This window comes from Leptidea sinapis, chromosome 31, assembly GCF_905404315.1.
Source record: "Leptidea sinapis chromosome 31, ilLepSina1.1, whole genome shotgun sequence".
NCBI classification, from domain to species: Eukaryota; Metazoa; Arthropoda; class Insecta; order Lepidoptera; family Pieridae; genus Leptidea; species Leptidea sinapis.
The window spans coordinates 5424824-5452784 of NC_066295.1; the positions used below are offsets into that span (position 1 = coordinate 5424824).

The 27961-nt window shown below is 38.3% G+C and overlaps 1 protein-coding gene across 1 annotated transcript in view; it reads left to right on the forward strand.

Annotated features, from left to right (window-relative positions):
- Positions 1–27961, forward strand: part of LOC126973980 (uncharacterized) — a 74519-nt gene that overhangs the window by 15179 nt on the left and 31379 nt on the right. The window lies entirely within an intron of this gene.

Genomic DNA, 27961 nt, shown 5'->3' on the forward strand with positions numbered 1-27961 from the left:
AAAATCATAATTAGATAAGGACAGTCGCGCCAAAAATTCATGTGATCAACCACGAAGGCCTCTCGTGTTTTGATAATATCAATGCAATTTATTTTATCCATTTTTAAAAAATTACGTAAGTGTATTATACTTATACTTTATGATAACTATTAATACTACTAGTGACAAATCGACAAACAGCAAGTTATCTGTGGAACTATAATTACTATTGCTGTATAAATCAAAATATGAATCTACCCGCAATAATGTAACAATAAACAAGAAATACACAACAATTTTAACAACACATGATGAGAAAACGTCACAAAGTTTAAATTAATAATACTTAAGAATCGTAACAATGAACCTATTTGCAAATAATATGCAGTTATGAGCAATGTTCTCTCGTATATTATATGTAGAAAAATAGTAATAACCTGTTTCATTATATGAATAACATAGCCATTTAAATGATTTCATGTACGTAGTCATTTGAGTTTATTTAAATCGGATGGCTTACAGATATTTCAGACTTTAGACTTTTCACACTTACGCATCAGAATCTTACAGTCCCTCACCCACAGGTAATCATACTTAAATTGCAATTTAAGTTCACAATAATAGTTTATTCTCGGGTGTAAGGTGATCCCCGACGTTGATGCTAGTGGCAGGACCGGCTACTCCCAGGTCCACGGTGGTGAGGCCACGCCGCGCACGTACCGCCGACAGGAACTGGTCTTTGCAAATGCGCCTCGTGAACTTCACCACTATCGCGGGGACGGGAGCCTGACCGTTTTTATCTGATTTCGTATCAAAACGACGCACACGGTGTTTGTGATCGATGTCCTTAAGGTTGAGTTTATGACCTACTTTGGCACTAATCGATTCCTGTAAGCTATTTATTGTGTCTTTTGCCGATATAAACTCAGTTTGAAATTGGGAAACCGCCGCCATCCTATCCTCAACTAACAGAAGACGGTCCTCAATGCTCGTGAATTTGGCATCCATTTCGCTTAGTCTAATATTGAGAGCCTGAATTCCCGTGATGGCATCCTTCAACTCGTACTTTACGGTACTAAAATCATCCCGTAAAGCTCTTATCTCTGATAGAACGTTTTGCATATTAGAGCTGGAAGATCCTCCACCGCCTGTGGCGATGCCAGAACGGCATTGGACGCAGCGCCAGTTCACCCTCCATCCTATCGATGTTCATCTTCTTGTAGCTAGCTTCTGTCACTCCAGCACACCCATAGGAGTGAGTCCCACCCTGGAGCATACGACTACATCCATTACATTTTACAAAGTCGATTAGCACATCACCACAAATTGAACACGACATTTTTATTAATCACAAATTATTTAGAGACTGAAAAATCGACCGTTCGCTACGACACACATGATGTTATAAGTATTCAAAGTCAAATAGTCAATTCAATTAGGCTTAAACTCAGCGCTTTGAACAGTCACTATAAATATTTCTTTTAAATAACTGAATTTACCATGTGTTCGGAAAATTTGAGCTCGTGAGAGCATTAACGGCCACTCTTTTTAACCGACTATAAAAAAGGAGAAGGTTCTCAATACGTCGGTATGTTTTTGAAGTGAAACTTCTTTATCGACGTATGAGAGAAATTTTATAGCAAATCGTCACGATATTCGGTTACGCGCCATTTTGGTTTTTTAAGATAGCCACCGTGCAAAATTATGATTTCAACGATATGGATATCGTATCCGAGGTTCTCGAGGGCAGAGAACGAAGTAAATAGTACTATGAAACCCTTTTTTTGAAACTACCTTCTAAAGATTTTAGTGCATATTATGCATATCTTATATCTTTAAACGAGCAATTCTTGTATATATATATATATATATATAATCTGAATCTCGGAAACGGCTCTAACGATTTTTATAAAATTAAGTATGCAGGGGATTTCGGGGGTGATAAATCGATCTAGCTAGGTTTCAATTTAAAAAAAAGGTTTTATCCATGTTTGAATGAAAAACAGCTACAATAACATTAGAATACAAAGGTAAATTTCGCCACTATATACAAGACTATTATAGCTCAGATGGGACATTGGGTGATCCGGAAAGCAGAAGACCCCGGTTCGAATCCAGATGTCCTATCAGTTGTTTTTTTGTTCAAGTTTTGTACATTCTTAAAAATCCGAGCAAGGCTCGGTCGTCCGGATATTTACGAGTATATATACGACCTGTATAGCCGAGTGGTTAGCGAACCTACCTATTAAGCTAGAGGTCCCGGGTTCGAATTCCGGTAGGTGCAAGCATTTATATGATGAATATGGATGTTTGTTTCCGAGTCATGGATGTTTATATGCATTTATGTATGTTTATATGTATTTATATATGTTTAAGTAAGTATATTATATTAAATATATCGTTGTCTTGCAACCCATAACACAGGTTATATATGCCTAATTTGGGGCAAGATAATTTGTGTAAAAAGTGTGTTAATATTATATCTACTGTTTTGGAATAGTGTTTTTGAAGTTGGTTGTTTTTTTGTTAAAATATTTTTTATTTTTAGATTTTTAGTGAATCTTAATTACACTAACTAATAATTTGTCTAAATATATGTAGGATCTACTAAATTTTGCAATGCAGCAATGAACGTAAGCGCATTGTGATTTTACTACAGACAGTTAGAAATTCTACCACAGAACGCGCCCTTACCGTAAGTCGTTAAGGAGTTCCATTGAGCATCATATTTAACTATCACAATTACTTGACCATAACGACGTTACGGTAGGTGACTCAAATATCCGGATAGATTTACTCCATATGTCCAAACATCTATTTTTCTCTGGTTTAATAACCAATTTCATTTTATTTAAATAAGCAGACTTTATCAACTAACAAATAAGACAAGATATTGTACTGTATGTTCCTGTCAGCCACCTAGCGTTACTTTCGCTAGTTATTTTATTTAGCAATAATAAATGTTGTGGGTAATTAGTACTTAGTGAGAACGTTAGTGTACTAAATTAGCAGACGGCGTTAAACCATAAATCATCCCGCCAAAAATCATCTGTCTGGGCTCTCACTACTCCTGGTATTAAAAATCAACTATCTTTTTATTTATTTTATAACACATCCAATTAGTTGGCAACCCGGTCCCCTGCTTCTATTGAGCAGGATAGTAAGTCGATTAGCACTGCTTGTATCGAGCAGTGTAATAGCTTGTTGGACTCGGCTCCTATTGAGCAATGTAATTATTTGATTAACACTGCTTCTATTGAGCAGTCTTATAGTTTAGTTTCTGGCTTGGAATATGTTCAAAATTATTTAAATTAGTCAATAAGACAATAGGGGACTCCTCTACCAATATAAATACACAATGTACAAGTAATAGTAAACATAATAATTGTAAAGTCATAAACCTGATGCACCAAAATATGCAAGGATTGTTAGGTAAAGAACTGGAACTGGAGTTACTAATGAACCATGAAAATATTGATATCTTATGTCTTACTAAACACTGGCTTAGAAAATATGAGCTCATTTTTAACTCCAGTGGTCATCTGGTGGCAAGTGTGTTTAGCAGAGAAAAGGCAACACGTGGCGGCTCTCTTATACTTATAAGTAAATCATTTAAATTCAAAAACCGTAAAGATATTGTGGGCCTCTCTGTTGAACGTATCTACCATTGAAATAGCCTGTGCAGAGCTTGAGTGTGCCATTGTTGTAAGTATATACAGACCCCCCGATGCATTATATGAGTTATTTGAAAGTGTATTAGAGGAGGTTCTATCAAAATTATCAGATTCTAAGAAATATATTATGATTTGTGGTGACTTTAATATTAACTTATTAGAAAAATCCTCCACAAGTATTTGATTAAAATCTTTGTTTAAATCATATAATTTATCAATTATTTTCTTAGAACCTACTAGAGTAACCAGCACCTCTAAAAGCTGTATTGATAATATTTTTACTAATTATAAACCTATTTCTAAGTCAATAATTAGTAAACTGAGCTCAGACCACTTTGTTCAATTAGCCTCTTTTAATATTGAAGTAAACAAATGTACTTCAACTAAAAAGTTTGTTTGTTCCGGTAAACAATAGGCGAATGGAGAAATATAGAGGCAATGTTTCGGAAAAACTCTCAAACTTGTACTTGAATTATAATAGTACTCCAAATGAGATGTATGGTAAGTTATTTAACATAATTAAAACAAAGTTTGCCTCTATATTTACTTCAAAGACAGTCAACTCGGGTGGTCTCTTGTCATTTAACAACTGGGCAACAGCTGGTATTCATAGGAGCAGACAACGGTTATATGAACTATATAGTGAGAGATCATCATGTAATCATGATGTATCTTTTCTTCTATATGTGAAAAAATAGTCAAAATTATTTAAGAAAGTATGTACTATTGCTTAGTCAATGCATATTAGAGAAATAATTAAAAATGCTTCAAATAAAATAAAAATGACTTGGAAAGTTATTAACTGGGAATCTGGAAGAGCGAAAGACTGCAAGTTTGAATATAATCTAATAATAAACAATACAAAAATCCACTCTGAGCAGGAAGTAGCTTCTGCTTTTGAGATTTTTTTTTCTGACATTCCAGTTTCCATCTCAAGCACCCTTGTCTCCTCCACCAGTGTTGCCGAGTCACTTCTTTTGGAAAATGTTAAGGAATGTAAACAAAATTTCAAATTCAGTGTTGTAAGCCCAGCAGAAATAATTAAAACCTTCAGATCCTTAGAAATGAAAAAAACTGCTGATATATGGGGCATATCTGTAAAAATAATAAGTTCTGTTATTGAAGTCATAGCACCATATCTAGCACTAGTTTTTAATAGCTGTATTGAACATGGCGTGTTTCCTGACCATCTGAAGTATAGTAAAATTACACCAATATTTAAATTGGGACTCACTTCTGACCCGAATAACTATCGGTTTAAATATTAAGTTATTAGTAAAAATTTTGGAAAAATTATTTTAAGCCCAATGCTTACTCACTTTAACACTTATAAGTTACTTCATATAAAACAATTTAGCTTTACTAGGGGACGCTCGACTACGGATGCAGGTGTTGAACTCATCAGAAATATTTTTGAGGCCTGGGAGAAATCACAGAATGCACTTAGTATCTTCTGTGATTTATCTTAGGCTTTTGATTGTGTTCAACATTCAACGCTGGTCAGGAAGCTATGTCACTATGGTATAAGAGGATCTGCACTCGATCTTCTGATCTCATATTAAAATATTAGGATTCAGAGGGTCGAGGTGAATGGCAGGAGATCTCTTGGGACTCCTCTCGGTGTGGGGGTACCACAAGGGTCTATTCTTGGACCCTTCCTCTTCCTAATTTATATAAATTATCTACCTAACCTTGTAGAAAAAAAAACACAAGGTGGTATTGTTTGCGGATGACACTTCACTTATATTCAAAGTGAAACGAAGCCAAATTTTATATGACGAAGTAAATAATGCTCTGTCTGACAGCGTGTACTGGTTTAACGCCAATAATTTATTGTTAAATAGTCATAAAACCAAATATATTAAATTCACCGCGCCAAATGTCAAAAATGTAGATGCAAATATTTTATTAAATGGAGAGGTGGTAAAACCAGTGGAATCTGCTGTATTTCTTGGCATTACTCTTGATTCCAAATTGCAGTGGGGCCCCCATATTGAAGGAAAGGCGAATAGGCTTAGTTCTGCAGCATATGCGGTTAAGAAAATTAGACGGTTAACTGACATAGATACGGCGAGATTAGTATACTTTAGTTATTCTCATAGTATTATGTCCTATGGTATATTGTTATGGGGCAGTGCGGCCGATATTAATACCATCTTTGTGCTGCAGAAGAGAGCTATTCGCGCGATTTATCACCTAGGTCCTAGAGAATGATTAAGAGAAAAATTTAAAGAAATAAACATTTTGACGGTTGCTTCTCAATACATTTTTGATAATGTTCTGTATGTTCATAAGCACATTGAGGAATTCTCTAGAAACTGTGACATTCATAATGTTAACACGAGGAACAAACATAAACTTGTTATGCCTACTACTCGGTTGGGTCGAGTTAGTAAGTCTTTTGTTGGGCGATGTATATGCTTCTACAATATGATCCAAGAAAATGTACAAAATAAAGATTAAGAAATTTAAAAGAATTGTTAAAAAACGTTTGTGTGGGAAAGGTTATTATAGCATAAACGATTTTCTTAATAACACCACGGACTGGGAATAAAGCGAACACCCTCAGGCTCTTTAATTATAAATGTTTATTGTACGATATCACATTGTAATCCATTTTTTATTTAAAAAAAAAGCCCGCTGAGTTTCTTGCGCCCATTCTTCTCAGGTCTGAGGCAGTCTCTTTTGAATGGGTGGTAGTTTCTGACGTTCAATAAGTGATTTTAAATCCTATTTTGAATAAAAATATTTGAATTTGAAAGCTCCATCCTACTAATATTATAAATGTGAAAGTTTGTATGTCTGGATGTATGTTTGAACTTCTTTAACACAAAAATCTACTGTATAGATTTTGACGAAACTTTACAATAATAAAGCTTACACACCAGAATAACAAATAGGCTATAATTTATATAACTAGATTGTGAATTATAAAAGAAGTGTGATTGTTACTAATGAATACAACTAGCGCCATCTCTTATCAACTAGGAAGGAAAAGATCAATACGATTTATATGGCAAAACAACGTTTGCCGGGTCAACTAGTTTAAAATAAATAGTAATAGAGTTTCTATCACAAGCACTCTTGTCTCCTCCACCAGTGTTGCTGAGTAACTTCTTCTGGAAAATATTAGAGGATGTCAACAAATTTTAAATTTTAGTTTTGTTAGCCCTGGAGAAATAATTACTACTTTTAAGTCTAGGCATGAAAAAACCTGCTGATATATGGGACATTTCTTTTAAAATAATAAGTTCAATAATTTATGTCATAGCAGCATATCTTGCAATAGTCTTTAATAATTGAATTATTTAAATTCTGAAAGATAGTAAAATTACACCAATATTTAAGTCGGGATGCTCTTCTGACCCGAATAACTATGACTCTTAGTAAAATTTTTGAAAAAATAATTTTAGGCCAAATGCTTACTAACTTTAACTCTCATAAGTTACTTCATTTGAAACAATTTGGCTTTACTAGGGGACGTTCAACAACGGATACAGGTATTGAGCTAATCAAGAATATTTTTGATGCCTGGGAGGTATAGCAGAATGCACTTGGCATCTTTTGTGATTTATCTTAGGCAAATTTATTATAATTATTTATTTATTATCCATTTATTTATTTTTGATTATGTTCAATGCTCAGTCTGTCAGGAAGCTATACCACTATGGCATAAAAGGAACTGCGCTCGATCTTCTGACTTCATATCTAAACAATAGCAAACACAAAGCACCTATATATTTATTATTTACATATTCTACTTGGTAAAGCGTACTTCACAGAAAATTGTTATGAAATACGAATAAACCACCACTTTAATTTATACCTAAATGTACTCATATTAATTAACTCTTTTGAATACTTACATTATGTGTTTATGTTACGATATTATGTATACATTGACTATGAATTGGTTACCCATTGCATCAATCGTAGCACTGAACAACGACTCGACACATTACCGATAGTATTAGTCAGGTTTCTAGTAAATATTTGTGAACTGGTTTACGAAAAAACAAAGTTGTCTCTGTTTGTCTATAATATTGATTGTAATAGAATCAAGAGGAACATAAATCACTTTTTTATGACACATATTGGTCAGTACACGACTCATTCCACAACTTTATTCACTAGCCATTACAAAGAACATCTATGCAAGACATCCAAATTAACACTGAATTGTCGCTTGAAGTGCATCCTGTTAAGTAGCGGTCACTCGATACAAATACATTTTTTGTGCCATTATGAAAGCGTAAAATCTAAATGTATTACATACAGCTGTTTAACAATTAAGTCTCTAGAGACCGTAGTGTTCTTTTTTGGGAAGTTGTGTAGGTTATTACTGCATCCAATTATGATAATTTGTATCGATAGTATTATTATAAAAAGTCATATTCCTTCGATTATTTCCATTGTTTTATATTTAATAAGAATTCGCGAATGTTAATAATTTTTTAACGATACTGGATAATTTTCATCTATCAGACTTAGTAAAAGATATTGAGAATGAAGAATGCTTATCTCATTTTAAGCAATCCAAATCAAATCCCAATATTATAAACCAATACAGACGTTGCAAATTGTTTAAAAAATTCAACGATATTGATAAAATTCAAAACGAAATTGACTTGTTTAAAGTATCCGAATCTTCAATCTGTAGTATAGAGGAGTGTCAAACCTTCCTACCTAAAACCAAAAGCTTAAAAATATTTCAACAAAATATAAGAAGCATAAAGCGCAACATTGATGGGTTGTTACCAATACTCATCAAAAGTAATGTTGACTGGGATTATATAGTATTGACAGAGTGCTGGCTTCCCTCCACTCCCTATATCCCTACCATAGCAGGCTATAATTTCTCAGCAACAATAAAAAATTTAACTCAAAATGAAGGTGTTGTCGTATATTATAGACAAGATCTAATTGCTACAATTGAAGAGCCCGAAATTCTAGATGCAAATTGCCTACTAGTAAAACCGAGCAACAACACAATAATTCTAACTATATATCGTCCTCCCGGGTATAAAAATATTGATAATTTTATTCAATCATTGCATAACGTATTACTAAAATACTCTTCTATACAAAATATCATAGTATTAGGAGATATGAACATAGATATTGGTGAAAATTGTAAGGACGTTAGTAACTTTACTTTTTTGGATATGCTTGCTTTCCATGGCATTCTACCTGCTCACACTTTCCCCACTCATAGCAAAACGTGTCTCGACCATGTATTGTTAAAGACGAAAAAAAATGCTCACTGTCTAGTCCTGCAAACTTCCCTTACTGACCATGACAGCGTCGTGCTATATTTAGCCTCTTGGCAACAAACAAGTACGCCCAGGACAAAAAAATGTATCGACAGTGTATCCCTATCTTGCGATTTAAAAAATTCAAATTTTAACCCCCTTTATCTGTCTCAAAATGTTAATAATGCTATTGATTTTTTCATACATACGCTTCAAACATTAATTGCGTCCAATTCAAGAAGTGTAATAATTTCAAGGCGTAAAAAAATTCTTAAGCCATGGGTAACACCAGGTGTTTTGAAATGTATTAGAAATCGCGACAACCTGTATAAAAAACTAAAAAAACACCCCAATAATACAATTCTTAATACAACATACAAAAGATATAGAAACTACTGTTCAAGTTTACTTAAAAAATCAAAAATTGATTATGAAAAATTGCAGTTACAAGGTGCCAAAAACAGTAATAAAAAATCATGGAAGACTATCAAAGAGACTACGTATTCTAACAAACCTCATCAATCTAACTTAGAACTTATATCTACACCCAATCCACAACAAAAAATAAATAATATAAACCAATTCTTCGCGTGCGTTGGTAAAACATTAGCTGAGAAAATAACCAAAAATATTAACACTCAAACATTGACACTCAACAAAATTGCCTTAAAGTCTCATCCCCACTCATTTGTTTTATTCCCAACCAATGTTCATGAAGTGTCAACAATTATTAATAACCTCAAACTTAATACCGCCGCTGGCCTTGATGGCATTCCACCAGAAATACTAAAAACCAATGTGGATACCTTATCTGAGCCAATAGCATTTATTTGCAATTTAGCAATGTCCACTGGTGAATTTCCTACTGCTTTCAAGAAATCAAGGATTCACCCGATTCATAAGAGTGGGGACAGAGATTGTGTCAATAACTATAGACCTATTTCGATACTCCCCACATTGTCAAAAATCCTAGAACGTATAATTAATAAAAGACTCATCAGCTATTTGGAGAAAAACAGTCTACTATCAACAGCTCAATTCGGTTTTAGATCTGGAAGGTCAACAGACGCCGTACATGAACTTACAAACTTTTTGGTTAAAAATATAGATAACAAAAAAAAACCATCGCCATTTTTCTGGATTTGGCCAAAGCTTTCGACACAGTCTCTGTCTCTATCCTTTTAGAAAAGCTTGATCGTCTCGGGATTAGGGGTATACAACTAAAACTGTTTGAAAGCTACCTCAGTGATAGAACACAATGCGTCCAAATAGGTAATCTGATAAGAAATGAAGCCGCAGTGTATTTTGGCGTCCCTCAGGGAAGTATTCTTGGCCCTACATTATTTTTAGTATATATAAACGACCTATGTGAACTACAGCTCCCAAATGCTAAAATAGTTACCTTTGCTGATGACACAGCTTTATTGTTTAGAGGAGATACTTGGGAAGAAGTGTATTTGAGTGCACAAAAGGGCTTTAATATCCTGACATTAAATATAGTTAAAACCAGTTATATTACCTTTTCTCTAAGAAATACAGAATTTACAACCAATCATAATATAATGTGCCACTCATGTGGTAATTCTGAAGACTTATATTGTCCCTGTGCCAAAGTACAGAAATCAGAGACCATCAAGTATCTTGGTATTATGGTAGATAACAAGTTAAATTTTCAATGCCACATAGGACAACTAGCAAAACGAGTGCGAAAATTAATAGTCATTTTTAAAAATTTGAGAAATGTAGCTGAAAAGGACTTGATGAAAAACATATATCAAGCTTTGTGTCAGTCGATATTAACATATTGCATCACTTCTTGGGGCGGCGCTACAAAATCACACTTCCTCAAAATAGAAAGGGCCCAAAGAGCTATATTGAAAGTAAGTAACTCATTACCAATCTACCACCCCACTACAGAACTCTATAAACTATCAAAGGTTCTAACTGTGCGTCAGCTTTATATCCTGCATACAGTTTTAAAAAAACATAGCCTTACCAGTTACGATCCGGAAAAAAATAAAGCGCAACGGCGAAAAGATAGAATCTGTGAAAAATTATTGTTTAATACTAGATTCTCCCAAAGATTCTTCTGTGTTCAAGGTAATAACCTTTACAATAAGGTAAACAAAGAGCTGTCAATTTACCACCTCAACAGAACTAAATGCAAGCGTATCTTGACAGAGTGGTTACAGAAATTGGACTATACCTCAACTGAAAACCTTCTACACTAATAGTAACTGAGAGTAGAGTACGCCCACACACACACACACACACACACACACACACACACACACACACATACACACACACACACACATTTTATTACTAGTAATTTACAAATTTAAAGTCATTTATTGTTATGATCTATTGTTGCTCTTCTAGCTACTAGTACGGATGTGTACTATTTTAATCATTGTGATCCTTATATCTGGGGGTGAGGTCCTGGTGATCTGTAATACAGGGTCAACCTACTTCAGACACCAGCTCCTCACAAAATACTATCTGTTAAAAAAAATGTAACACTACTGTACTGTTTTACCTTTAAGATCTTTGTGAGGAGAAAATAAATAGATATTATTATTATTATTATTATTATAGAATTCGGAAGGTCGACGTGAATGGTAGGAGATCTCCTGGGACTCCTCTCAGTATAGGTACCACAAGGGTCTATTCTTGGACCGTTCCTCTTCCTTGTCTATATATCTATTATTATTCGGTAATCTGTCGCAATCTATGCAACTATAATAAGCAATTCAACAGTACTGAACTTTTCAATAACAGTAAAGGCTGCTTTAAAAGGAGTGTTAATAAAAATCTAACGGAAGGTTAAATTTAGAGTAATTCAGAAACACACACACTCACCAAACCACACACGCACAAATATCATGTCTTATTATAAATATTGTAAATCCGTTATTAGATGAAAGTCCTACAAAATAGTATTATTATAACCTAATTTAAGTTCTGTGGATTTTGTGATGTTTTAAATAAATAAATATAAATGATCTTCTTATCTTATAGAGAAAAAACATAAGGTAGTATTGTTTGCGGACGACACTTCACTGAGTTTCAAAGTGAAAAAAAACCAGGCTATGTATGACGAAGTGAATGATATTCTATCTGACATCGTGTACTGATTTAGCGCTAATAACCTATTGTTAAATAGCAAGAAAACGAAATATATTAAATTTATCGTACCAAATGTCAAAAATGTAGATGCAAGTGTTTTGTTAAACGGAGGGGTGATAGAACCAGTGGAATCATCTATATTTCTTGGCATAACTCTAGATTTCAAATTACAATGGGGCCCCCATATTGAAGGATTGGCGAACAGACTTATTTCTACAGCATACGCGGTTAAAAAGATTAGACAAGTAACTGACATAGATACGGTGCGACTAGTATGCTTTAGTTATATCCATAGTATTATATATATTTATTTATTTATTTACCATACACAGCAACTATCATTACAGATTATATTACCTAATGCGACAGTTACAAACAACAAGAATAACATATATACAAACAACAAGCAAATCAATCTAAAACTAATCATACATTAGCAAAAATACATCACACCAGAAAATACAAAAATCTTGAACATACAACTATTTTTCATAACATACTACATATAACAATACCCTTGCGAGTTCACCCCACGTACACCCAAAACGGTCCACTTTATGGTGGAGTTCATTTATACGGCGAAGGGCTCTTGTTAAAGGCGACTTTGCCGTCACATTTGTTCTCGCCATCACAATGTATATTAGTGGCGACTCAAGCAGCACAGAACTCCCGGATTGTGCTCCTTCCCGAGCATAACATACGCTGCTAGAAAAAAATTCCTACGGATGCTCAACTCAGTATACCCTACCATACCCAGCACGAACATTGTCGGGTACATAAGTGGGTAATATGGGTATACTCCATATAACTTGAAGTATAAGTGGCTGACGAATTCGTTTTGGACACGCTCTAACATCAACCTGTACTTATCCTCATAAGGGGCCCATATCACCGAGTTGTACTCCAAACGACTCCTTACTAGTGCATTATAAAGTACCTTGACGGTTGTAATATAAGTGAACTCTTTAGAGTGTCTCAAAACAAGCCCTAAATTCCTATAAGCCTTTTTGAAGGTTTTAAGAATATGCTCTCCGTATCTGCTTCAAGCGCTGCACTGTATCCGTGCCTATGTTGTAATTATACAGGTTACTGGCTCGGGTAAAACTTAAGACACAACACAGCAGGATTGAAGTCCAATTTGTTCTCCCTGCTCCAGTCTATAAGTTTTGAGATGTCTTCATAGGTCGCAATCCGATTTTTCTTTTATTTGGAGCATTAACTTTACGTCATCTGCAAAAAGGAGACATTTGCTGTGCCTTAGGAACTCCGGCAGATCGTTTATCGTTATGATAAATTCGAGAGGTCCAAGGTTACTTACATACGCCTTAACTTACTCCCGATCTCATAAAGTAGGGCTCCGATTCGTATCCATTATAGTCTACATACTGCTGTCTGTCTCTCATGTAAGAAGCCCAGAACTGTAATATTTTTGGTGTGCAACCTACACCCGCTAATTTCCTCAGCAATACGTCATTGTCGACACTGTCGAATGTTTTTCGGAAATCAAGGTAAACCACATCTACCTGTATTCCAGAGTCCATTGCTGGAACCAAATATGTCATCAGATTTAGTAGATTAATGGCAGTGCTTCGGGCTGGACGAAACCCGTGTTGAGAGTCGCAAAATTGCGCTAACACTTGCGCGTACAGCTTGCGATGTATCAGCTATACATCGCAAGCTGTACGCGCAAGTGTAACTCGAACACTTTTGCCGGCATTGATAGGACTGCCACCGGTCTATACCCACTGACATCTGGTCCCGCTTTACCCTTCGGGACTGGAATAACTCTCGTGTTTTTCCATAATTCAAGGAAAATACACTATCACGCATGTGTTAAAAATGTATTAAAGAGGCTCAGCACCCTACTACAATCCTTAAACAAGAACGCTGGTATGCCATCCGGGCCTGTCCTATGGTATATTGCTATGGGGAAACGCTGCCGATATTAATACAATATTTGTGCTGCGTCTAGAATCATTGAGAGCAAAATTCAAAGAAATTAACATTTTGACTGTTTCAAAGAAATTAACATTTTTGATAATGTAATGTATGTTCATAGGCACATAAGTGAATTTGCTAGAAACTGTCACAACCATAATGTTAACACCAGGAACAGACATAAACTTATAATGCCTACTACTCGGTTTAGACGAGACAGTAAGTCTTTTGTGGGGCGATGTATATTATGCTTTTACAAGATCCCAGAAAATGTTCAAAACAAAAGTATTACGTTATTAAAAAGAATTGTTAGAAAACGTTTGTGTAGTAAAGGTAACTATAAAATTAATGACTTTCTTAATGATACCACAGGTTGGGAATGGAGTGGTAGCCCTCAGGCTATTAAATAATAAGTTTAATTGTACAATATTACTTTGGAAACATATTTTTTCGATGAAAAAAAAGCCCGCTGAGTTTGTTGCGCTCGTTCTTCTCAGGTCTGAGGCATTCATTTTGGAATGGGTGGTAGTTTTTGACTTTCAATAAGTGATGTCACATCTTATTTTGAATTAAAATATTTGAATTTGAATTTTGAATCTGAATTATACGTCATCGAGTGCACAATAGAAGTCACTCTCATAAACTATTTAGTATTTCCAAATCAAGCACTCATTCTATTGATTATATTACTAGGAGATATCGGTTTTCAATAGATAGCGATAATCACAGATCACACTTTACTTAAATTATAATAATTAACTTTAAAAAATATAATCCTTTAGAGCATTTAATATTAAAATGGTGAGTATTTTTTAAAATAATAATTCTTCCGATATTTTTTAATTTTTTGAAAATAATGGACGAGACGAGCAGGACGTTCAGTTGATAGTAACTGATACGCCTTGCCCATTACAATGCAGTGCTACTCAGGATTCTTGAAAAACCGAAATATTCTGAACAGCACAAAAATGCGCTTGTCACCATGAGACAATATGTTAAGTCTCATTGGCCCAGTAATTTCACTAGCTACTAGAGACCGAAACACAATAATGTTTACACATAACTGCTTCACATCTAGCCGGCATCCTGTGCAAAGGAGCCTCCCACTGGTAATTCCTAAAATTACTTAAATTGTTGTTTAATTCTTCATTACATAAGGCGATGTCTGCCGGAGTGGGGCTTACTGGTATCTACCGCTTGACGACGTATCCAGGCGAAGTTTCAAAAACCGGAAAAGAAAAATTAGCGCTGTAAGAACATGCGGTACGGGCAGAGTGGTGTCCCATTAATTTAAGCGGAACACACTGTTTACTTAAACCCTATGCGGTATTCTAAATATTTCCGGTATCAAAAGTATCAGCAGAAATAAAATTATCAGCGGTATTAAAACTATTAGCAGTATCAAAGTTATCAGCGGTATTCAAATTATGAGCGGTATTAAAATTATCAGTAGTATCAAAGGTATTAACGGTATCAAGAGTTGCTTTATTAACATGCATTGCATTATGTAAAGATGTCGCGGTATTATTATGCATTGCCATATTAAATCGTCGTGATATTATCTAAATTAGCGGTATGAGACAAGTGATCCAACTCTACACAATCACTAGAAACAATCTGAGGCCAAAAATAAAACTATTCATTGGGGTGAAGAGATTCCGTTGTATAATTATAAGTATATTGGTGCAGTTGAATTTGAATTACTTAAATAACGATAATGAACGTCCCCGAGATAATAACCTTGAAAAAAATTGAGCACCTAATATTGCGTCCACTTCACTTGGTATATTCCAGCAGTCATCAGCAAGCGATAAATTTTGTTTCACCACCGAGTTAACAAAAGGTATTAATTAAATTTTAAGACTTTTGCAACATTTATCATTAAATACAAATAATGATTCAAATGCTGCTTATTTATTAGATTTCTTAAGCTTATCAAATATGGAACAATATAATAGATGCTTTAACACAAATGGCCGAATACTAGATCTAGCCTTGAGTAACAATAATAGATAAATAAACAAATTATTTTATTTCAGGCTATAAGGCCCATAAAATAAATACCTTATAATCTAACATACATATTTATATAACTTAAATCTACGTCACATTTTCGCGGCGATGTGAGGCGCGGGTTCGGTAACTTCCGGCGGTCGGCGACATCCGCGATACTTGCGGAACACGACCCCCTTCGCCACAGCTTCTCGTCCAGGAAGGTCGATATATGTTCTGTCGGGACGCGAACAACAAAAGAGTTAAAATCTCTCAGTAGACTGCGTGACGCGTTACCAACTTTTCGACCCCCAGCCGAAACCTTGTCTTCTCCACCAAGTACTGAACAATGTCGGAGGCCTTGGTGGTGTGGTGAAAGCGAGAGACGAAGACATATGTCGCTGGGACTACGGGACGCAGGAGCTGGTTCTGTCCTATCGGTGCTGTGCCACATTGATTATGACTAGGAGGCCTCCTCTTCTTCCGCTCCACCTTAATGACGCCATCCTTGTCGATATGACCCTTCGACTGTCCGCTTTCTGGGTTGCTGGTGGATGGCAGCAGCATAGTCAATTCAATTTTCTTTATTTGCGAATTTGGGTGATATATAGGTGTTGAATATAAACAAAAATACACGAGCAGCCAAACTCTGCTTAGTTACAGCATGCAACTTTTAAAAAGACATATTACTATACTATTATATAATGTTCTTCATATTATCATCTAAATGTCGAAAATCTAAATGTCAAAAAACTAAATAGATGTCAAAAACAATATTTATAATAGTTAAAAATTGTCCGTAAGGTAATCACTGATTGTATAATATGTCTTATCTATTAGGAACATTTTTAACTTTTTTTTTAAATTCGGGATCTCCTCCGTTTCTATAATAACCCTGGGTAAGTGATTATATAAACGAGGCCCAGCGCAGAAGAGGCTTTTTGTAAAATGGGCACAATTACTGGGTGGCTGTTGGAGCTCAATGGCATGTCTTTTGCTCTTGCGGTTATGAAATAAATTTAAATTACTTTTTACAAATACAATAATTTCATAAATATACAGACATGGCATTGTGAGAATTTTATATTCTTTAAAATACGGCTTGCAGCTATCTGTCATTTTTAATTTAAAAATGGCCCTTAAACATCTCTTTTGTGCCTTAAACACAGCTTCTTTTTCACTAGAATTACCCCAGAATATAATACAATATCTTAATAGCGATGCCACATATCCATGGTAAACCGTCAGTAGCACCGACACGTTTACAGTTTTACCAAACATATAAAGTGCAAAGGAGAATTGCCTTAACTTAGTACAAATATGATCTAAATGTTCCTTCCAATTTAAAGTAGAATTAATATTCAGACCTAAGAATTTTGTTACATTTTCTTCGTTGATAGTTTTACCTTCATAATTTACATTCAAAGCATACGATGTTTTTTCTCTGAGCTTAAAAATCATTAAGTTCGTTTTATCTAAGTTTATTATGAGTTTATTACGATTAAGCCAGTTTATTATTATATCTAGTGTATTCTTAACATTAATAATAAGGTCATTTAAGGTTTTGTTTGCAAATATAACTGTACTATCATCAGCAAATAAGACCATGTCATGGTGAGTTACATATTTTGGTAGATCATTGATATATATATTAAATAATAGTGGCCCTAAGATACTTCCTTGAGGAACGCCGCGTTGAATTACTTTCGACTGTGAATGGTTATTAACAAGCTTTTTATATTTTAGGTTGACCTTAGTAATCTGTGTTATTTGTTTTCTATGTGTTAAGTATGAATTAAGAAGGTCTAATACGTTACCTCATACACCGTAGGCATAAAGTTTCTTTATCATATTTCATGGTCAACAAAATCAAAGGCCTTGGTTAAATCCATAAAAAAAGCAAAGACTGGAACTCTATCATTTTACGCATGACAGAATTATGTTTATATTTTTATTCTTGTTTATATTTTTATTCTTTCGAAAGCCAAATTGTTCCTCTGCAAACAATTTTTTTTTTCAAAATAACTATTCAAAGACTTATAGATAACCTTTTCAAATACTTTAGAAAGAATGGGGACAAGTGCTATGGGTCTATAGTTATTCATCGATTCCTTGTTAAGTTTCTTGAAGCTGGAGTCACGTTGAGGTGTTGACGTGACGACAGCAGGCGACACCTCCGAGAGGGGAGGAGGGGAGGGACGGGTGACAAGTACATTACCGCTTACACATGTGGGGACAGCGGCCGGTGACGAGTCGGATTTCGCTGATTCAAAACTCGCTGGCGAAGCAATGCATGCCCCACGTCGTGTGTTGATGTTATTGGCCTCTATTGACCTACTTACAACAGTATTGTTGCGCAACGTCGCTACTTCAGCTTGCAGGTCCCTAATGGTGTTTTGAGATGCCTCTAATTTCAACACTACTTCTGCCAGGCCTGCCTTGAGGTTTGTGATGTCCTTCAGCAACCTGGTGACGTCGACATGGTCGAAGATGAGGGGTGGTAACTTGTTCAAGTTCCTTGCCACGAAAGACGGCACGTCGCGTCGTCTGGATCAGTCACTTTCAAAAGATTTACCATATCTTGAAGACTTCTCTCTCCCCTTTCATCCCTGCTGCGGGACGGCATCTGGTCTATTTTCATCAGAACCTCGTACAGGAGCATCTTGGCGTTGGTGATCTCCTCCCTCTTGAAATTTGATGCACATATCTGAATGATACTCATCTCGTCCATAGTAGCAATTTCGTGCTGAAGGAATGGCAGCAATTCATTGGCTATGAGTTTTTCGGAACTCATAGTTACAATAGCGTGCAGCGGCGGTTGCCGCGCAGATCGTGAATATAAATAATATTCGTAAGTTCAGTGAGCATGTACGTTACCGAGCGCACTCGGAACTGAACTGAATGTCAAATATCATGCTGTGCGATTCCTCTTACCCCGGAAGATCCACACCACAAGGCAATCGAAATAGTATTCCCTCTTCGTCGCACAATATATTTGAAGGCAAATATTCAATCGAAGTTCATTTTTCATGGAGCGAATTTCGACACCATAAGTAAAGAGTTAAGGTAGGGTAGGTAGAGGTAGACTAGAATATAATGCACGGAGTGAATACGGATGAGGCAGCTGGTTATTTGTATAATATCTTGCAACGTCTATTTAAAGACTACGTACCTCAAAAAAAGGTTTATAAGGACAATAATTTTCCACTCTGGTACTCTCGAATATTAATGAAAGTTATTAGAGAAAAATTAAGGGCCCATTCAAGATGGAAAAAAATAACAACCCTCGCGATTTCCAGGAGCTTAAACTATTGCGTAAGCGAGTCAGTAGATTACAAACTGAATGTTATAATAAATATATAAAATATTCTGAAGATAATATGAAAGTAGCCCCAAAATTCTTTTGGAGCTTTATATAATAAAAATTTTCTTCGAATGACGTGCCGAACTACATGTTATACGATGGTAATGTATCCACTGACGGTGAAACCATTTGCAATTATTTTAATGAATATTTTCACTCCGTTTTCTACCAGTGAATAACTCCTTTAGTGCAACTATCCCATCGAATGTTGGTTATCACGTAGACTCTCCCGTAAATGTGTCTGATATCTACATTACGTTGGAATCCATCCAAAAACACCTAAAACAGGAATACATCCTCTCTATATCTAAACTTTTGAAAGAATTATCAACACCTATATTTATTATTTAAAAAATAACCATTATCAGAAGGATGTTTTCCTTCAATTTGGAAAAAGGCTCTTATTACTCCCATCAATAAAGGAGGTTATAAGCGCGATATACGATAGTATAGGCCCATCTCCAAATTATGTATATTAGATAAAATATTGGAAAAAATTGTAACAAACGAGTTGTCGGCGTTGATCTCCCAACAAATATCACAAGAGCAACATGGCTTTTTCCGGGAAGAAGTGTTTATTTATAAATTGCACCAACGAAGTATACACTAATTCATGTAAAAAAAAATATTTATTAAATATAGACAAAAATACAAGTTGAGTGCTACCTCAATTATAGGCGCAAATAACAGTCTTATATAAAAAGCAATAAATTAAAAAGTAAAAATGTCTATTTTTTAAAAAATAATCACGATTATGTCATAGATTAAAAATTAAATCACAATTAAATTAAATTACCATACAAACATAATTAAATTATTAATTTTATAGTAATAATATAATAATTAAATGAATCTACAGTTTTTACTTATAACAGGTTAAAAAACTTATAACAATTTACTAACAATGGAATAAATAAAATTAAGCTCATTACATTAATTACAGCAAATTAATACAACAAACAATAATAAATAATTATTAATAATTAAATAATTCTATTAAATTCATATTTTACATTACTTCAATTAACTACCTACTAACTAAGATGATTTTTTATAGCCTCATCCGCCAGTTTCTTAAATTGTGTTTTTTTTTTTTTTTTGAGAGGAGGAAATACTGTTACGTATTTAAGCCCCGGAACGGGGCGTAATATGTCGGACTCGAGTGTCCGCGTAAGCGGACACCCCATACCGACTAAAACCTCCTCTGTGCTGTTAGCAGCCCTGGCTTTCACAGCGAAGTAGGATGTGGGCCGTGGAGGCCGCAAAGACTACGCAACAACAGTCGCGGGGCGTCTCCTAAGGAGACTCGAACCTCAGACCGGCTGTGTGCTTGTGGGAAGGAGAGAGAATGGAAAATGAAAATGAAGATGAAAAGATGAGAAGAACACACTCGCCGGCGAGTGTGGTGATGTTTAGTGTAATGTATGTAAGTGTGTATGTATGTGTTTATGATTGTATGTATGTATGTTTGTATGTGTGTAAGTAGTGTAAATGTTAGTGTGCATGTATGTTTGTGTTTGTGTCTGTTTGTGGAGTGTGTTTGTGGTTGTGTAAGTGGTGTATGTCAGTCCGTCAGTCAGTCCGTGTGTTAGTGAGTGTAGTGAAACGATTACAGGACGAGGACTAACGTCTCGTCGGGTATCAAAACAATGTGTGGTGTATCTAGGGTGCGGGCCGCTGGCCATCGTCAGAGTGACGAGTGCCAGTGGTTTGCGGTGGTTGACCGCGCCTACGCCTGCGAAGGCGGTGTGTGCGTGTCTGTGTCGGTGTTTGTGTGGGTGTCGCGTTCGCGATGGTGATGTCGTCATCCGGGTCTACCGTTACGTGTCTGGGACGTCTTATTGAGTTGAGACTATGGTGAAGGGGGGTGTAGCCGCATGCCTTCCTAACCAAGATGTTGGGATGGTTAGGCGCCTTGTCAAAGAAGCGTCGCGAGATCTCTTTAAAGTGTTGAGCTATCGTCGGAAGCTCTAGGTCGCGGTGAAGGTCAACGTTTCGGATGAACCACGGGGCTCCGGTTGCCATGCGCGTGAATTTATTTTGAACTACTTGCAAACGACGTAAGTAGCTCGGTCGGGTGTGCGCGAAAACGACGCTTGCGTATGACAGTATGGGCCGTACGATGGTTTTGTACAGCGTCACTTTGTGTTTGAGCGGAAGTTTGCTTCGCCCACACACAAGTGGATAAAGGCGACTGAGGACAAATCGGGCTCTATTGCATACCGTACCAATATGTTTCTTGAAGTTCATATTGCTGTTGAACGTGACTCCTAAGTATTTGTAATCCTTCACCCACGGTATGGGTGTTTCATACAATTTAATGACGTCGGTCGGTCGTTTTTTAGCGCGGATGCTATTCGCGTTACCGAAGAGTACCGCTGCACTCTTGGTGGGGTTCACTTCAATCCACCATTTTCTGAACCAGTTGCCTAGTTCATCGACGGCGGCTTGAAGCACTTTAATGTTCCTGCTCAAGGTTGAGCGGTTCAATAGAGCGGAGCCAAAGTAGAGTGCCGTATCGTCAGCGTACTGAGCGAGCTGGACATTCGGAAACTTGGGAATGTCGCTCGTGAAGAGCGAGAAATGAGTGGGAGAGAGGACTGAACCCTGTGGCACGCCAGACCTGATGGGTCTGGGTGAGGATAGGGTGCCCTCTACTCGATATCGGAAGGAGCGATCAGTAAGGTAGGCTCGTATGATGCGCACGAGCCTGTCTGGCACTCCCAGTTGATACAGCTTGAATACTAAGCCGTTGTGCCATACCTTGTCGAATGCCTTCGCGACATCGAAAAACACGGCTGCCGTGGTAGCGTGAAGTTGACGCCATACGAGAATGTACTCGGTGAGTCGGTGAGCCTGCTGGGGACACGAGTGAGCGGTTCTGAATCCGAACTGTATGTCGGGTATCAGGTTGAGCTCCGCGATGTAATGATTAAGACGCGCGAGAATTAATCTTTCGTAAAGTTTCCCGATCGAGTTAATTAAGCTAATAGGCCTATAGCTACTCGGATTAGCTTTAGGTTTATTGGGTTTTGGGATACCGATAACAATGGAATCTTTCCATTGTTCGGGGAACGCGCTATTAGACAATAGAATATTAAAAATGGTAACCAATAAAGTAATAAGAGTCGAGGGTAGGATTTTAAGAACCCTATTGTTTATAGTGTCGGGCCCCGAGGCCTTCTTGGAGTGAAGCTCCTTAATGATCAGCTTCACCTCTTCGTAAGAGGTGGGTTTTATTACATCGCCTGAAGGGCTCAGAGCGGAGCGACGTTCAACTTCACGATCAACTTCGTCAACGTGTGTCGGGTCGGCTGCTGCATTTGGAGAGCACTGACTCTCGAGACTATCGGCGAGGCATTCAGCCTTCTCATCGTCATCTAGCGCCGGCTGCAGTCCCGGTCTGTCCAAAGGAGGCATGACAGTGGGCGGCTCCTGTTTGAACGCGCGAGGCAGCTTCCAGAAAGCCACATGTGATGGCTTAAGGTTGCCGAGCAAGCGGTCCCAACGTTCGCCGCGGAGTGCCGCGATACGTTCCCGTACCACCCGCTGTAGGTAGCGGAGGTGGCGCCTATTCTCGACCGACGGATACCTGTCGTAAAGTCTAGTGGCTCTGTGCTTCTGTGTGAGTAAGTTCCTGACCTCTGGAGGTAGATTTAGGCGATGCGGTTGCATCGTCGGAACCTGCCTGGAGCAGGCCTTGATCCTATTCTGTATATGTGACGTCACATGAGAGATAGCACTGTGAGCCGTGTCGACCGAGTCGATGACGTCCGGTATAAGGTCAAGGTCGTCGGACTTGATAGACTCGAGATCCTTTTCCAGCCGTTGCCAGTCGATCACTGTTTTCGTCGGTGGTTGAAAGTTAACCGGTGGGCCTAGATTTAGGACGACGGGCCGGTGGTCTGACTCTAATTCGTGAAAAACCTCGATTGAATTTACATTGAGCGTTACGTTCTTAAGTAACGCAACGTCTAGAATGTCGGGTCGGTGCGCGACGTTATCCGGATAATGTGTTGGTTCATCGGGTGCTATTACTGAAAAGTTCAGCGTGTCTGTCAGCGAATCTAATAAGATTCCGTTTCTATTTGTGGCTCTACTGTTCCAGCTGGAGTGTTTGGCATTAAGATCGCCACCCACTATGACTGCAGCCCCGTGGCCGATTAATGCTTCTATATCTGTGTATAATACTTTTTTGTTGGGCGGAAGATAAGCTGAAATAACAGTGATCGGCTGGTGATTCGCCATACTGACCCGGATGGCAGAGGCCTCGATGTTAGTGAGGACCGGAGGATCTATAGGTATACAGTGTAGAGACCTTTTAAAGTAAATGAGGGTGCGATCATTCCTGACTAAGTTATAATAAGCAATACGCGGATCGCGTATACGTGGTTTTAGAAATGTCTCTTGCACTAAGAATAGGTCTAATTGATGTTCGTGAGCGAACTCCTTCACCAAGTCTAGTTGAGGCTTAAGGCCTTGGGCGTTAAAATACGCTATACGGAGCGTATGTGGTTTAACCCGTCCGCTTACGTAATTAGGCATCGCGAATGTTATTTTTATACTTTAGCCCTATATCGGTGAGGGCACGGAATATTTTGCAGTTGTCTGCCATAACTTGCAGGAGCGACGGCGGGTCTTCCCGGACAGCATCGAGCCTGCTGGCCAGGGCTGTGATTTCATCAATGTCGAACATCTCTGACAGTTCGAACATGAAGGCAAAGGTGCTGCCGCCTTTGTTACCTGTTGCCGCGGACGCGGGCGCCGGTGGCCTCGGTCGCGGGACCGACGCCGCCGGGCGGGACGCTAGCGGAGGCCGGAGGGGCGCGGGGGCCGCGAGAGTGGCCTCTGTGGCAGCGTTGGCAGCCGGAGGAGACCTCGCCCAGGCGTTTACCTTCGGAGGCGGCGCAGGTTTGAAGGTTGGAGTGAACTCCACCTTCTCTGCTCTGCCTTGCGGCGCCCTGGGTGACGCTTGTGTTTGGGTGCCTTGGGACACCCGCGATAGCTCGCGGGGTGCCCCTTCTCCCCGCACAAGACGCAGGCCGGGGGCTCCGCGCATTGCGCTGGTCGAGGGCACTCTGGCGTGCCGTGTTTCCCGAGGCACTTCACACACCTCGGGGTGTGTTCGCAATTGCGTGCCGAGTGCCCGTATAATTGGCATCTGTGACACTGACCGGGCCCCCCGCGGTTGCGAGGAGCTTCGGTACGGATGCCATGAAGGGAACAAACCGATTTAATATTGAAAATTTCCTTTCCCTCTTGCGTGAGGTCGAGGACGACGAGAACCATGTTAAATGGTTGTTTGTTGGTGGTTCCGCGCATACGGTGCACCTCGTGTGCAGGGTAACCCTGCTCTTTGAGGTCCGACAGAATGTCGGCCTCGTCTAACTCTTTGGGGACGTTCCTAATAACGACCCTCAGACGCTTCTCCTCAGGCAGGGCGTACGTGTGGAAACCCACACTCAGCTCTCTAAGAAGAGATGTCAGGGCGCGGTGGTCCGCTACCTCTCTGGTCTCTAATTTGATGAGAGATTGGTACGCCCTCGCCTGGAAGGAGAGCGTCTTCGGGATCCTATTTTTGATGACTAACCATCGGCCTCGGTCCCCTATAAAAATAGGAGGCGGGCGCTTGGTCGGAGGCGGTACGCGGGCTTTAGCGGGCGCGGGCGCGGACGCGGGAGCGGAGCCAGTCGTGGCCGCGGCTTTCTTCGCGGGTGTGCCATCAAGAGAAGGCGATTCACGACCGCGCTTCTTCTTGCGACTGACGGTGATGAAACCGTCAACATCCGACGCGACACTCTCCGCTCTCGACGGTAGAGCAGTTTCCGGCTGGGCCGGTGAAGCACTGGAAGCCTGAGGGGCTTCCGTGCGGTCAGGACTGACCGCGGGGACCTTAGGGGTCGCCTGCGGGTCAAAGTACGCCTGAAGGACAGGCGGACGGGCTGATCGGGTGATCACTTTTCTCGGTTTGACCGAGGCCACGGAACTTGCGTCGGACGCATTACCTATCTCCATTTCGGATTCCCCGTCGGAACTCGAAACGTCAGATGACGATTTATATTTTTTGGATTTCGCTTTAATAGCGGCATCCACTGTCTCATCTATAGATTCCTTAATCCATCTAGCAGGGCGCGTGGAAGGCCCTTGTCGGCAACAATTGGTGAAGCCATGGTTCTTATTAATTAGGTTAAGCGGGTGGCAACCCCCGCTGCCCGAGTCAGGCAGAGGGGGAATATAATAATAATGTGCACAACTATAGTTTAGTTGTACACTTGCACATTAATAAAATACTATTAATAATAATAAAGTATGCAAAATTAATAATATTACTAATTAAGCCTAAGACTTAGCTTTGCTGGATGTAGACTGGCTGGGCCGGAACCCCGATGCACGCTGTGCAGGCTCCCACGGAGAACACACACACGGCACGATCTGCAACACTCACAATACACACGATTAGCGTGCAGAATCGCGACACACAGCACAGGTGCTAACTAACACGATCGTAAAACCGGGTAATTAACACAGATAATAACTAAGCTACGTTCCGCGAAGGAACGTAACAGGTGCGAGACTCAAAGAGTCCCGAACAATAGCGCGCGATAACAATAGCTAGCCCAGGTGGCCTGAGCAGATAGTGCGATAACGCAGGTAATAAAAATATTCGAAGGAGGACAGATAACGCGGCACGTGCGCTCGCGTTGCCTGCCTGAATCGAACTGTGAAATTGTGTTATAGAATTTGAGAAAATGTCTATCTCTAAGCTTTCCTTAGTTCTGCCTTTCTTGGTCGCTATACCAACAGGGACTATGTTATGAATCGAATTATAACTTTTCATGCATCGGTATAGTGGAGCGTTTTGACCCAAATTCGATTTAGTTCCGTTTATATTGAAAGGAGATTTCTTTAAACTTTGTACTGTCCTAGGAATATTAGTATTTATTTTAGATAAAAGATCGGAGCTATCTATAATTCCATTAATAAGTTTGTACAGAAACATGGTGTCAAGCATTTCTCTACGATGTCGAAGTGATTTGAGACGAAAATGTAGCAGACGATCTTTATAACTTGAAAGGTGCCTAGACAAGTTGCAACTGTAAGACAAGTGCCATAAAAACCGCTTTTGTACAGTTTCTAACCGCTTTACATATATCTCGTAGTGCGTATTCCACACAGAACTGGAATATTCTAGTACTACGTACGAGACAGGTATACTACTAATTTACTACTACTTTAGTCCTGGGCCTCTTAAATTCTTTACAGTTTGCGAAGAACGAAGCCCAACATTCTAAATCCCTTGTTGGTAATATCGTCGATATGCAGGTTAAAATGCAATTTGCTGTCTAGAATGACTCCCAAGTGTCTGGTGTGGTTGACTTCATTCAGGGTTACCTGATTAATCTGATAAAGTCTCTTTGGTGTGTGTTTTTCCTACTAAATCGAATTATGTGACATTTTTCTGGATTTAAACTCATTGCACCACATAATCAGATTGTCAAGGTCACTTTGCAGAGACTGCGCATCTTTGCTTGAGTTAACAGTTTTACAAAATTTTAAGTCATCAGCGAACATTAAAGAATTTGACTCCTGAAAACATTTCCCGATGTCATTAATAAAAATATTAAAGAATAATGGTCCCTAATGTGATCCTTTAGGAACTCCAGATGTAGCAGTGAATGCTTTGGATTTATATCCTCCAACCACAGCAAATGATTCTCGGTCCGACAGGTAAGACCTGCACCAATTCAAACACACGCTGGCTATTCAAATACAGGACAGTTTATATATCAACATTCCAAGATTTACCCTATCGAAAGCCTTACTAAAGTCGGTATATATTGCATCGAATGATTGCCCACGATCAACTCCGTCAGAAATGTCCCCGACAAAGGAAATCGAGTTGGTTGAAGTGGAGCATGATTTAACGAAACCGTGCTGTTCAGGTGCGACCATGTGTTTAAATTGATTTACCTCATTTGCGTCGCCACTCTTGAACATGGATGAATTTTATGCGTAAATAATGTTTGCAGTTCTTCTCTGATGATATCCCGCTTGCTAGTAGCCGATATGTAGGAATAATTGCTACCAGTACGTACCTTTGTGCGCTGTGTCACAAATTCCAACTGAGTTGATTCTTGTCCGTTGCCATTATTTCCACGAACCGGTGTATTAGAATTGTCGCCCCGTTTGCGTTCTCGACTAAGACTCGACTAAGATTTGCACGCAGATCCATTTAGACTTAGACTCAACAGACAAGGTATTATATTCCAGCAGAGAATAGTTCACGCACGAGTGATGGTATTGGGCTTTACAACGAAAGCAATCTATTGAAGGATGTTTGCTTATCCTTTCAAACAGGCGTTTCATTTCTTAAGAACTATTTCCATATTTTGTTATTAATTTTACTTTGAGTAAAATATTTATAGAAACGTTCGAAATTTAATTTTACAAATAATAAATATCAAATAAGAACAAAAAAATTATCGTCTTCTATTCTACTTAACAGATTCTATCCGTTACGCCAAAGTGACGTAACACAAGTTTTTGAAATTGCACAACTATTAAAGGACTGGGCTAAGTATCAGTTATAATGCTTGCGTAATTGCCTTTTATGGTAATGTTGTAAACTGTAT